The following is a 14,379-nucleotide window of genomic DNA, read 5'->3' as shown; positions in this document are numbered from 1 at the left end:
TAAGGATTCTAATGGTCCACAAAAAAAGGGTCTTAGAGCCAGATGTACTAACACATTTTCCGGTCGCATACCTTGCTAGTCATCAAATCACAGGGATTGCGACCAGAAAATGCATTTTTCTTATGTACTAACCCCATTTAGCGAAATTTAGCATATGGCTTTAGGAAGTCTTAAGGAACCACTATTTGGAAGGGGCGTGTTTACGGTGTCCCTTCCAAATATCAATTCCTTATGGTATGTATTAATGTTTTGCGTCTGAAATCAGAACATTAATATTTTACAGACTACTGAAAGGTAGTGGTAACCCGTTAACAAACAGGAAGGGGTCCCTAACAGAGCCTTTCCTCTTTGTGAATGGGCAAAAACACATTTTTGGGACTAAACAGTGGTCCATGGGAGCACTCCCTACTCTTGAAAAAGTTTTAAAAACAAATGCAGTGTTTTATGGGCTACAGTAAACATTGTTTGCCTTATTTAAAAGCACTCAAAGACATGGCGGTCTACAGACCCTAGCAGGCCACCATCGCTGTAATAGCAGTGAATCACAGTGGGTCGCATTTAGTGAACTACCCCATTAAGGTTCATCAGGTAGGTTGATCTGTAACCCTCTGCAATTCAGTATTTTGTAAACCGACCTATTAGTACATAAGTCGATTTGCAAAATACCACCGGACTCGCAAAAAGTTAGTGTTCAAATTGCAACCACTTTTTATGAATCCTATCTTAGTACCTCTGGCCCTTACCCTCCAATGTTCATTCCAGGAGTCGCCAACATCAATGGTAAACACGAGGAGTTCTCAAACACTTAGGGTTAGTGCGAGGAGTTTCCCAATACTCAGTACAAGGGGGGTCTCAAATACCAAGGGTCAGTACGAGGACTTTCCAACACCAACCCTCAATATACAGGAATGTCCCATACAACAGGGTACCAAGGGTGAGTAAGAGGGGTCTTTTAAACACCAAGGGGCAGTACAGGAACTCTCCAACATAACAGTCAGTATATGGGAGTATCCAAAAGCAAGGGTCACCTGGGGTCAGTAGGATGGGGTCTCCAATATCAGGAGTCATCAAAGGCCTGTATTACAGGGTCTCCAACACCAATGGTCTCTAATGTAGGGCCTCCAACAACAAGGGTCATCAACAGTCAGTTTGGACTGGTCTCCTTCACCAGTGGTCACCAACCAAGGGTCAGTCTGAGGAGATCCACCATTTCAAGGGTCACCAAGGGTCAGTATGAATGGTTCTTTCTCATAATATTTGTTAGTATTGAAAGGGAAAGTACAACAACAATGTTGATTTTGAAGAAGTATGCAAAAAAAAAGGGAGGAAGTGAACTAACAATGAAGGTCATTATAGGGGTACAAGGTTCCAACATCAGTGGTCAGTGTGGTGAATGAAGGGGGCATAAAATGATATATAAATGAGGGTCTGCATATGGATCACCATTAAAACTAATGGGCAGTCCATGTCTGACACCAACACCAGTGCCGAGTTTTGGGGTGCAGATACTGGTGGTCGTTTCCGCAGTGGGTACTAACACAGGGGACTAGTACATACATTCCCCAACCTACCAACGGTATTGGCTGCATTTACTTGTTGGCACAGTAGACAATTACCCTGGGGCATTCATCCATACCAGGGCGGAGGAGCGTCGCCCCACTGCTTTCTTGTTTTAAATACAATTTTATGTTTCTGCTTCTCGCACTGTGAGAAAGCAGAAAGTAGGATATACCTGGTTGGGGGCGGGCAGGAGGGTATGCCTGGTTTGGGTTGGGGAGGAGTGGCTTGGCCACTGTTGTGTGCCCTGACTGTTTGGCGACTGATACATACTGATGGGTACTCAGGAAGTGCTGGATCTGCTGCTTCGTGTGAAATCGGTTCATTCTGGGTTTACAGACTGGGAAAACGATGGTCATTGAGGTTACCAGCACACCATTGGCAAAACGTCTCAGATGATGCTAGGCACAGGCACTGGGTTGGAGGCGTCAACATTAATGATGTAGGCATCACTGTAAAGTTCAATAACCAAGCACACTAGGGTACTCTTTGAAAAACAAAATTATGGTACTGCTACAACTTAAACATATATCCATTAGCAGTGAATGCACTCTCTGAAACAAAGACACTGCATTACACATATGATTTTCGGTTGCATTCATCTTTCTTTAGGCTGAAGAGGTCATTAACCAACTTTCTACTGTCAGCAAATATTTGCTTTATTTCATTATTTAGAGATTTTATAAAGCATGAACAAGACCCAGGGTTATCAGGCTGCTGTACATTTCACAAAAAGTTCAATGCATAATAAACATAAAGATGGAGGACAAGACAGGTAATCATGTTTGTGATTTCTGAGCAAATACCTAGCAATGAGGGTACACAGGTAATGAGGATGGGATTTACATGGCATATTCAGCAGGTACAAAGACAAACTAGGACTCATTGATTATAGGGTATTTTGCAAAACATAAAAGAGAAGGAATGTGACTTTTCTTTTGAAGTGTCTCCGGCGGGAGTGAGTTCCAGATTCTGGGAGAACTGCTCGAACAAATGGAGAAATGGAGGATGTTTTAACATGCACCAGTGACTTGTCTTGTACTAGCACCAGGAGTAAGGACCCTTGTCGCCTAGTAAGCTTGCAAACTACAAAAAAGACTAAGGGCCAGTTTCACATAAGTAAACTTACATTTTTGGTAACTTTAAGATCGTATGCAATTCACAAAGCAATTATTCGAGTAGCATCTTTACGACTGCCCATCTTTTTATGTGCGGATTATGTGCAGAGTCTCCACTATGAGTACGGAGACTACGCAGTGGTAAAGATACTACCCATAAAACTGCATTGCGCATTGTAAACCTAACAAAAATGTAAGCTCACCTTTGCTAATCAGGCCCTTAAAGTGCACTCCTCCTCAGCTCCTTCTCCTCTACATAGCTTTATTGCGCTGAACACACTGTTCTTGCTGACTGTGCATACTGGGGAAGTGGCTGGTGTTGCTTGTGCCAGCTCCAATGGTGGCTTACCTTTGATCTCCCAGTGGTCCTGACTGTCCAGATATACAAATATTTTTAAACCTTTAGGGGCATATTATCAAGAAAAGGCATTAAAATTATCGCTGCTTTGGCGGCAGAAAGCTGCCGCTAAAGCGGCGATAATTTTAACGCCGTGTTTGATAATATGCCCCTAATTTCTCAAAAATGAATGAATGGATTTAGACCAAATCACAAAAAGCACAATCTGCGGACCAAACTCTAGCTTCCTGCTAAGTTTGGTGTGCTTCCACTCTGCATTTTTTGAGATTTAGCGTTTTGGGACCCCTTTTTTTCCCACCCCCGCTTTACGGATCAACTTGAAACTTTCCATAGGCAAAAAAGAGCACTTTTTTGGAAAGTTTTGTGGAGGGTCATCATACGGTGCCAAAGCTATTAACAAAACAAAAAATGCATTTCCTATGAAAACACTGACCTAACTATAACCACCCCATGGGGACTGCTATATATATATTCAATGAAAAAAACAAAGGTTACAGGGACATTATAGTTAGGCTCAATCAATCAATCAATCAATCAAGAAATTTGTATAGCGCGCTACTCACCCGAAGGGTCTCAAGGCGCTTGGGGGAGGGGGGTCCGCTACTGCTCGAACAGCCAGGTCTTGAGTTGCTTCCTGAAGGAGAGGTGGTCTTGGGTCAGACGGAGGTGGATGGAGAGGGAGTTCCAAGTCTTGGCTGCCAGCTAGGAGAAGGATCTTCCTCCCATGGTGGCTCTTCGGATGCGTGGGACGGCAGCGAGGGCGTGGCTGGTCGATCGAAGTTGGCGGGTGGGGGTGTAGAAGGTCAGGCGGTTGTTGAGGTACCTGGGACCTAGGTCGTGGAGGGCCTTGTGTGCGTGGGTGAGGAGGCGGAACGTGATTCTCTTGTTGACAGGGAGCAGTGCAGGTCTCTCAGGTGTCCGGAGATGTGGCTGTGTCGGGGGATGTCCAGGATGAGTCGTGCGGAGGCGTTCTGGAAGCGTTGGAGTCTTTTCTGTAGTTTGGCTGTGGTTCCGGTGTAGAGGGTGTTTCCGTAGTCCAGTCGGCTGGTGACGAGTGCCTGGGTGACTGTCTTCCTGGTTTCGGTGGGAATCCATCGGAAGATCTTTCGGAGCATGCGTAGGATGTTGAAACATGATGATGAGACGGCGTTGACTTGTCTGGTCATTGAGAGGGAGGAGTCCAGGATGAAGCCCAGGTTGCGTGCGTGGTCCGTTGGTTTGGGTGCGCTGCCCAGGGCAGGGTCCACCAGGAGTCGTCCCAGGCAGAGGGTGATGATCCAAGGATGAGGACTTCCATCTTGACTGAGTTCAGTTTCAGGCGGCTGTTCATCATCCACTCGGCTACGTCTTTCATCCCTTCGTGTAGGTTGGTTCTGGCGGTGGCTGGGTCGTTGGTGAGGGAGAGGATCAGCTGGGTGTCGTCGGCGTAGGTGATGATGTTGAGGTTGTGTTGGCGTGCGATGGCCGCGAAGGGGCTCATGTAGATGTTGAAGAGGGTGGGGCTGAGTGATGATCCTTGTGGTACGCCGCAGATGACTTCGGTGGCCTCGGATCTGAACGGGGGGAGGCGGACTCTCTGGGTTCTTCCGGCGAGGAACGAGATGATCCACTCTAGTGCCTTCTCTTGGATTCCGATGTGGCTGAGGCGCTGCACAAGGGTGCGGTGGCAGACAGTATCGAATGCTGCGGAGAGGTCCAGGAGGATGAGGGCCGCTGATTCCCCGTTTTCGAGCAGGGCTTTGATGTCATCAGTGGCTGTGATGAGGGCGGTCTCGGTGCTTTGGTTGGCTCGGAAGCCGGACTGTGAGTGGTCGAGGGATCCGTTCGTCTCGAGGAAGGCGGCAAGCTGTCTGTTGACGGTCTTCTCGATGACTTTGGCAGGAAAAGGGAGGAGCGAGATGGGTCGGTAGTTCTTGAGGTCGGTGGGGTCTGCTGATGGGTTTCTTCAGGAGGGCGCTGAGTTCAGCATGCTTCCAGCTCTCCGGAAAGGTGGCGGTGTTGAAGGAGCAGTTGATGATGTCCCGGAGTTGGGGTGCGATGACGGAGTCGGCCTTGTTGAAGATGTGGTGGGGGCATGGGTCGGTTGGTGATCCGGAGTGGATGGTGTTCATCGTGTGGATGGTGTCTTCGGTGCTGACCGGGGTCCAGGCGCGGAGGGTGGTGGTGGGGGGTGTGGGTTCAGTGGTTGGGTGCGTGGTCTGTGCGCCGAAGCTGTTGTGTATGCCTGCGATCTTGCTGTGGAAGAACGAGGCGAGTGAGTCGCAGTGGTCTTGTGAGGGAGTGATGTCGTTGTTTCCGACGCAGGGGTTGGAGAGCTCTTTGACGATGCTGAAGAGTTCCTTGCTGTTGTGTGCGTTGTTGTCTAGTCGTTCCTTGAATGCTGTCTTCTTGGTGGTGTGGATCAGCTGGTGGTGATTGCGGGAGGCGTGCTTGAGGGCGGTCATGTTGTTTGTGGTCGGGTCTTTGCGCCAGGTTTTCTCGAGGATGCGGCAGTTCTTCTTGGAGTTCTTGAGATCGTCATTGAACCAGGAGGCTTTCTTGCTGCCGTGTCTGCTGGGAGGGGTCTTCAGTGGTGCGAGGTCGTCTGCGCAGTTGGTGATCCACTGTGTGAGGTTGCTGGCTGCTTCGTTAGGGTCCGTTGTGCTTGCGGGAGGGTTCTGGCTGAGGCAGGCTCAGATTTCACTCATACAAAACCAGTGAAATTCAGCAGTTCTAGTTATCTGAGCTAACTATAACTTACGTCCCCTCAATGCATTGCTTATGACCTCACATATTACATCACTCATGACAACTCAAATGACAGCACCGATCAATCAATAATCAAGTTGTATTTGCAGAGTGCGGCTTGTCATCCGAGAGGGCATCCAGGTGCTTGTTGGAAGTCTCAGTCGAAGAGCCAGGTTTTGAGCACCTTCCTGAAGTCGGTCAGCCAGGGTGCTGTGCCGAGGTGGAGGGTGTTCCAGGCTCTGGCGGAGATATGGGAGAAAGAGCGTCCTCCGATGTGGCATTTGCGTATGCAGAGGATCTGTGTGAGGGCGAGGTGTGTAGAGCTAAGGTTTCCTGGGGGTTGGTGGAAGTGGAGGCTGTGGTTCACTTAGGCGGGTCCTTGGTCGTGGAGCACTTTGTAGGCGTGGGTCAGGATCTTGAAATGGAATCTTTTCTGGACCGGAAGCCAGTGGTGCTGGGTGATGTAGGTTGTCTTGGGCAGGTTGAGAATCAGTCTGATGGCTGTGTTATGGATCGTCTAGAGTCTTTGCATTAGTTCAGTGGTGGTGCCTGCGTAGACTGAGTGTCCGTAGTACAGTTGGCTAGTGATGAGGGTCTGAGTTACCGTCTTCTTTGTGCTAATGGGGAGCCACTTGAAGATTTTGCAGATCATGTCGAGTGTGTGGGAGCATGCTGAGGAGACAGTGTTGACCTGGTGAGTTTGCTGTCAAGGATGATGCCGAGGTTGCGGGCATGGTCTTTTTGCGTGAGGTGGGTCTGAGTTCCGCTGGCCACCAGGAGTCGGTCCAGATTGCGGCATGTTTGCTGAAGATCAGGACTTTAGTCTTGTCCGTGTTGAGCTTCAAGCAGTTGTTTTTCATCCAGGATGAGACATTCTTCAGGCAGTTGTGGAAATTGGTCTTCATTGAGGTGTGGTCGGCCGAAAGCGAGAAGACGAGCTCGGTGTTGTCTGCATAGGAGATGATGTTGATGTCGTGCGATCTGATGATGTCCGTAAGTGCTGACATGCAGACATTGAAGAGGGTTGGGCTGAGGGATGAGCCTTGGGGATGCCGCAGATGGTGTGCTTGGCTTGGGATGTGAAGGGGGTAAGGGGGAATCTCTGGGTGAGTCCTGGGAGAAAGGATGCCATCCATCTGAGCATGTTGTCTTTGATACCTATCTGACAAAGTTGATCAATGAGAGTGTGGTTGGAGACAGGCTGCAGAGAGGTCAAGCAGGATCAGGGTGGCCAATTCTCCTCTGTTGAGTAGGGTGTGGATGTTGTCTGTTGCGGCAATCAGAGCAGTTTTGGTGCTGTGGTTGGCTCTGAAGGCTGATTGGGAAGGGTCCAGTAGGTTGTTTCTCTCCAGGTGTTTGGTGAGTTGGGTTGATGGCCTTCTCCAGGACTTTGGTGGGAAATGGGAGCCATGAAATGGGATGTAGTTCTGGAGCTCGCTGGGATCTGCTGAGGGTGTCTTGAGGAGGGGGTCTGACCTCAGCGTGTTTCCAGGTGTCAGGAAAGATGGCTGTGGTTATTGAGGCGTTAAAGATAGTGGGGAGTTGGCAGCTGATCTTGTCGCTTCAGAGGTTGAAAAGTTGGTGGGGGCAGGGGTCGTGGGTGCTTACAGTGGTTGGAGTTCATAAGAGTGGCTGTGTTCAGTGTGCTGAGTTTTTCCCAAGCGGTGAGCAGGTGGTCGACGGAGGTGGTCGATTGGGAGCTGAGGAGGTTGGAGGGTCGGGGATCAAAGTTTTTATAGATGGGTGCTATCTTGTGGAAGTTGTCAGCGAGGACGATAAGTTGAGGATAGAGTTTCTGGTGACTGACAGGCAGATGAACTCTGACCATGGTGAAGAGTTCCTTGGCATGGTTGGCACTGGTCTTGATCCGGTGGGTCATGTCCTTCTGTTTTGAAGCTTTGATCTATGGTGGTAGTCGTTGAGGGCTGCTTTAAAAGTGGCTCGGTCTGTGTGGTTCCTGCTAGTGTGCCATCTTCTTTCCAGTTGTTTGCACTTGTATTTTGACGTGCTGTGTTCTGGGGTGTACTAGCTGGCTTGTTTGGAGGGTCTGTGTGTTTTAGCTGGTTTGGTATGAGCGACTCAGTCGGCAGCATTGGCGATCCAGTCACTGAAGTTCTGTGTTGCCTGGTCCAAGTTGGTGGTGGTGCCTTTCAGCTGTGTGGTGATAAGGGCATTGCTCCATTACTGCTAAGTGACCTTGGACCAGCTGTGGAAGGGGACGCTGTGTTGGTTGGAGGCTGCGCGGACAGGTCTGGCGATGGTGAAGTGTACAATGGAGTGGTCCGACCAGGTGAGTTCTGAGGGTTTGCTGTATCTGATTCGGTTGCTGGACATGAAGATGGGGTCTAGCATATGTCTTGCTTTGTTCGTGGTGTAACTGACCAGCTGCTTGAGGCCGATGTCCAATTTTTCCAGGAGGTTGGTGGAGTTGGTGTTGGTGGAGTCCTCCAGGTGGAAGTTGAGGTCTCCCATTAAGGTGTAGTGTTCAGATTTGATGGCGAGCGGGGTGATAAATTCAGCAATGGTGTCGCTTAGGCCTGTTTGTGGTCCTGGCGGGCAGCACGCGAGGATGCCCCAGATAGTGGTGTTATTGTCAGTGATGTGCTGGAAGTTTATGTGCTCTATGATCGGCGTGGTTTCGTCGTCAGAAATGGTGAAGGTGATTGATTTGTTGTGTACGATGGCGATGCTGTCTCCTTGACTGTTGGTGCGGTCGTGGTGTTTTATCTTGTATCCAATGGGTGTTGTGGTGGTGATGTCTGGGGTCGTTGCAGGGGTGACCTAGGTCTCTGTAATGAAAGTCACGTCAGTGGCGAAGGAGCAGATGGGGCCCCAACTTTGGTAGTTTGCTTGCACACCAATCAGGTATTGAACAGGAGGCAGCTGAGTGGTTACGGGGGGTGTCTTTGCCTCTGGGGCTGGCATGTCACTGTTTTCTGTAATAGTTGCAGGTGATGTGGTGGAGGTGAACTGGCAGAGAAAACAGGTGAAGGGTGCCACTGTGGAGTGAGGCGATGTGAGGCAGTAGTTGTTGTTGCATCCGGGTTCCAGGGCATAAAGGTCTGCAGGGAGTACCTGTGAGAGTGTAGAGGGCTAGGGTTCCTGGCACTAGGTGTGGTCCAAGTGCAGACGGGTTTGCCTTTGGTGCATTGGCAGCGCATCTGCGCTGCAGCATCCATTGGTAGGTCCTCGGAGGAGGGCATGGCAATGGGGGGCAGGAAGCAGGAAAAACAGCGTGGGAAATGGCAGGCAGGAAGGCAGCGGTGAGTGGCACTGATCTTAGTGTCCTAGAGGCTCAGGAACCTAGGGTTCTGTCTGGGATCGATGCCTGGCAGCAGTGCTGGCTGGACATAGCGGGTACTGGGCAGCAGAGCCGGTGAGGGTGACTGTGGGGTCAGGAGGTGACTGGAAGCAGGGAAGCTAGTGTGGACCTGCTCAATGGAGCCGTGCTGCAGCTTCCATTAAGTAGGTCCTGGGACGTGGGCGGGGCGCTGGGGAGGCGGGAAGTGGGAAAAATGCCGCAGGAAACAGTGGGTGAGAAGGCAGTGGTGAGTGGCACTGATCCTGTTGTTCTAGAGGCTCAAGAACCTAGGGTTAAATCTGGGTGTGGTGAGTGGCAGCAGGGCTGGCAGGAGGTAGCTGGTACTGAGCAGCAGCCTGGCTGGTGAGGCTGACTGCGGCGTCAGGAGGAGACTGGTAGCAAGGGAGCTGGTGGGGACTAGCAGCAGGGGAGATAGTGACATCACTGATGACATCATCCGAAGAGTGTTTTCTAAACGTTTATGAGTGTTAAACATATATACCAAGGTACTACAAAAGTAAAAATCATATACTCTGTGTATGACTGAGTGATACAATTTCTAGCATATATAATGTGAGAGGCTGTGTGACTGTGTGTATCCATGTATGAGTGGGTGTGTGAGTATCTGTATGGGTGTATGAGTAGCTGTATGGGTGTAATCATAGGTGTGTGAGTAGCTGTGTGGGTGAGTAAGTGACTGTGTGAGTAGCTGTGTGAGTAGCTGTATGAGTGGGTATGTAGGTCAGTGTATGGAAGAGTGCATGGGTGTAGTGAATCAGCCACTTTTGTGGTCTGACACCCTATGATGACCCTCAACCACCACCATTCTGTACTGACTTAAGTGTGTTATGTTACCTTAGCCTTAATGTAGGATGGGTTTGCATATGCCTGCATTTCTTCTGTCTTTTAGTGGAATAGTCTTTCCAAGAATAGAAGGTATGGGATGTTGAGGTGCAGTGTTGTGGGTGGTGGTGCACACATGTGCTCAATGTTGTATACTGAGTGTATAATGTTATTTGGGTTAGGTGAATTATGACTTTGACCTATTGGCTTTGACGTAGTCTAATGTCATTCTGCCTTCTGACTTTACCTTGCTTCAAACTTTTCTGTGTGCACAGTGGTGCTTGTAAGTTGTGTGGATGAGAATTATAGGTGCGGACTATTGCCTTTGACAGGGCCTCATGTCTGACTCTGCCTTGCTGCCGCGTGCACAGCCGTGCTTGCAAGTTGTTTGGTTATTCACATTCAAGGTCTTGGTGTTTTCCTGAGCGATTGTTTTTGTTTAGTGTACTATGGAAGGCCTTGTGAGAGCTTCGTCAAGACAGAGACTGGAAGAAGTGCGAATGGAGGAAGATACTTGAGAGCTCCTTACTGCCATGGAGATGCTTGCTTGGAACTTGGCCAGTTCTGGTAAAATTCCTCTGGCGGTGGGAGGAGGTCTTTCACGAATCTTCTAGTGTGTTTATAGCTGAGGGTTGCAGGCTGAGAAACTGGGAGTTTGGATTCCGAGCGAGGGCAGACGTGTCTATCTCGGATTGAACCCTGGCTTGCTGAGCTCTGATCCCCGGCTGTAATTCCCCCAGTCAGAAGTGGGCAGTGTATGCACCAGGTGATGTATTGAGTTGTGTGGTTCTTTGATCATTGGAGGTGTTTTCTTTGTGGTGTGGGAGGTGCACATCCAGAGTACTCCTCTGCTCTATATATATGTATATCTTTCTGATCTCTTGCAGGACGTCCAGTGTACCTTATCTTATATCAGTTATTGCTTGTTTATTCATCAGTATTATAGTTTGCTCAGTTATTGATTCATGCCTTTAGATTATAAGTTTGCTACATATATTTGAATCTTATGCATTTGGTATCTGAGATAGCCTTTGTTTAGAGAGTATTATGTAATAAACCCCAAGCCTTATTCTAAAAGTGATAGTCTTTGCATTTTGTTATTTGCCTCCCAGGTGGGAGTGCAGGGATTGGGTGTGGCTTATTGGTGAGAAGCTACATTCAAAACAATGGGTTACTGAATGGCTGTACGAGTTAGTGACTGTATGGGTGTTAGTGAGTGGCTGTTTGAGAGGGTGTTTGGTTAAATGAGTTGGTGCATGAGTGGCTGGATTGTCATCATCCAAAAAATGACTAACGCACCCATGCACACCCCATAGAACCTTTCATACAGCCACTCCCACACAACCATTCACAAACCCATTCACAGATCCATACCAGTACTTGCACACCCACTCAGTGATTCATAGATCTACACACACACACACACACATCCACTCTCTCACCTATGCAGTTACTTATACACCAACTTACTCACTAAAACAGCCACTGACTGTCAAAGCCCACTTGCCGGGAACCCAAGGAACCCTGCCAAATCGCGCCCGAGTGCGTGGTACAGGGAAGAACTACTGATCCCATGAGCCTTGTCGAACCCTGACGGCGATGACGTCAGGACGCTCGCGCGCGGCGAGCTCAAAGAGGTTCCGGGGCACAGAGAGAGTGCCGCTTACTCTTCGCCGAGAGCTGCGCTGGACGTCGCGAAGGCTGGTAAGGGTGCCTTGAGCACCAAGCTAAGTTCGCTGCTGTGTTTAGCTCAGCTTGATTCCTGGTGACCATTGAGGACGGAGACTTGGAACGGGAGTCTCTTTGTGACGGGTCCGTTGGATTCGTATCTGGTCCCTTCCCCAGTTAAACACCCGAAGGACAGTGCAAGGCTGCTATCGGAATTGTTTAGATTGACTCTATGTTTTAGGTGCTTTCCTCCCGCGTTGGCGAACTCGGAGGACGAAGTTCATGCGGGGAAGAAGGCACTATTGTGACATTGTCCTAAAAGCCTTAAGTACAGTTTCTTGGGGAATTCTATCCCATTTTCCTTGAGGTGGTTGATCTGTCGGATATTCCCTGAGTGAACTCCCGGAAGTTGTGGGAGTGTTGAAGCTGCCGTTTCTGACAAGGCAGAGGGCCCGGTGATGGACCTATTCGTGTGGCATGATGTAATGCAGATGTGTTTTCAAATCACCAGTGCCAGTTATTTTGATTGTGGAATAATCTAAACCTACAGGACTATATTTTGTGTTTTCTTTTTCTTACGATTATACCGCAGGGGTTCAGAGAGTGAGCAAGAGGCCGGCTCTTCCGCTCCCCTGTCTGCATCAAAGTCATAATCTCCAGGGTAAGGTCTTACGAGAACAAAAGGGGTGGTGGCGGGAGCAACTCAAACCAGGGCGCTAGCTCATGTTACGTTCTCTTTGCTATAGATGTTGGAGAGTACATCCTTCAAGGGTCGTGGGTTCCCTAAACAACGCTGAGAGTTTTCTTTCTTTACAGGTACCTTTCTCCTCCGTAGAGTGGGGGTGGAGTCGGGTCAGGTGGGAAGGAAGCTAGGCAGGGAGTTACTGATCGCTGTCTCCTTCTGTCTTCACAGGTCTCCCTCCCTGCAGTCCCCATCCTTTCCTTCCCCCCGCTGGACCACTCCATGGAGTCTGTAATGTTAATTCAGACCGTGGTGGTGTCGAGAGAGGGACCCCATTAGAGCAACGAACGATCCTGAGGATTCCGGCCACAACAGAGTAAGCGGACCACGGTTTATATCCTCCCGGTCGTACGTTGTCCCTCGGGCAGCCATGGCTTCCTTAGAAGGAGTTTTGGCGGCATTACAGATGGTCCAAACCGAACTAGCCGCTTCTAGGGCGGAAACAGCGGCCTTACAGGCTATGGTTGAAAGGATGCAGAGGAATCCCTTCAACGTAGGGAGCTCCGCCACAGCACATTCCGCTCCCTTGGTAGTGGAGATCCCCACCCCGGTTCCCTTGGCCACCCCAGAGAGATTTCATGGGGAAAGCAGTAAGGTCCAGGTGTTCCTCACCCAGATAATGTTACACTTTTCCTGCAAACCAAAGGCGTTTACCACTAACCATGCCAGAGTAGCCTTCTTCATTTCCTATCTAGCTGGGGATGCAGCCCAATGGGCAGTGCCGTTAGTGAAGAGAGATGATCCCTTGCTCTATGATTGGGACTCATTTATCAAAGACTTTGAAAAAACCTTCAACCGTCGAGCAGCAACGCTTACGGCTGATAAGGATCTTATGGAGCTGAAACAGGGGAATCGAGACCTGATAACCTATCTCAATGATTTTCGGCGCCTTGTTACGGAGACTGAATGGCCAGAAGCGAAACAGCTAGCCGTCTTTCATAAGGGATTAAAGGAAGATATGAAGGACGTGTTGGCTCAGATCGATCCACAACCGGAGACCTGTGAGGATTTGATAAACCTCGTTCTGCGGTTGGATCACCGACTTAGCGAGCGAAAAGGAGAAAACCGCAGAAAGGACAGGGGACCCTGGCGGATGGAACCAGTCCGGCATCCAGAGAGCACCCAGGTAGCCCGAGCCGAGCCCATGGAAGTGGGAACCGTGCGTTCCGCTCTCACGAGTGAAGAGAGAGAGTATCAGAGGAAGAAAGGCCTCTGCATTTATTGCGGAAAGAAGGGGCACTTCATAAGGGAATGCGTATTGAGAAACAAAAACACAAGGATAGAACCGCGGCGACAAATCGCAGCCACAGCAGAGGGTCCTTCGGGAAACGAGGAAGCTTGAAGGACGGAGAAGGGGTCTCTTCAAGCCATATCCACATTCCTTCATTGAGCGGTGCCCCGCCGACTGCCAAACAACACTTTCTTCTTGAGCTCTATCTGTTAGTGGAGGGAGAGCGTTGTGCTATCACGGCCATGTTGGACTCCGGAGCGACGGGGTGTTTTGTAGACCACAACCTTGCCGCTCGGATCGGTTTGTCTCTCTGTGAAAAAGAAATCCCTGAAGTAGTGTATGCGGTGGATGGGAAGCAACTGGAGGCCGGGCCTATTCGTTTCCACACCAAGGCGGTAGAAGTGAGCCATGGGTTGGACCATGTGGAAAGACTCGTGTTCAACGTCATCCACGCTCCACAATATGGGATAATACTGGGACTGCCCTGGTTACGGTTACACAACCCCCAAGTGAATTGGATGGATGAAGCCGTACACTACACTTCCGATTATTGCCAAAGGAATTGTATTCCTCCCCCCCTGAGCCCGGCGCGTTTGTTGGCCGTGGTACATCATGTGGCCACCGCTGCGGAACATGCAGTGATCTTGCCAGAAGAATATCAGGATTACGCCGCAGTATTCAACGAAGAAGAAGCTGAGAAACTACCCCCGCACCGGCAATACGACTGTCAGATTGACCTAATTCCCGGGGCAGTGGTACCCACAGGCAGAGTATACGCCCTCACGGAACCAGAAAACACCTACCTAAAGGAATATTTGGACAAATATTTGGCGT

The 14,379-nt window shown here is 49.6% G+C and overlaps 1 protein-coding gene across 1 annotated transcript in view; it reads right to left on the bottom strand.

The window, feature by feature from the left end:
* Positions 1-14,379, bottom strand: part of LOC146785911 (coiled-coil domain-containing protein 150-like) — a 184,200-nt gene that overhangs the window by 98,620 nt on the left and 71,201 nt on the right. The window lies entirely within an intron of this gene.

The sequence above is a fragment of the Triturus cristatus genome, chromosome 11, assembly GCF_964204655.1.
Source record: "Triturus cristatus chromosome 11, aTriCri1.1, whole genome shotgun sequence".
NCBI classification, from domain to species: Eukaryota; Metazoa; Chordata; class Amphibia; order Caudata; family Salamandridae; genus Triturus; species Triturus cristatus.
The sequence above is the reverse complement of the archived record's forward strand: the minus strand, read 5'-3'. Positions and strand labels throughout refer to the sequence as shown.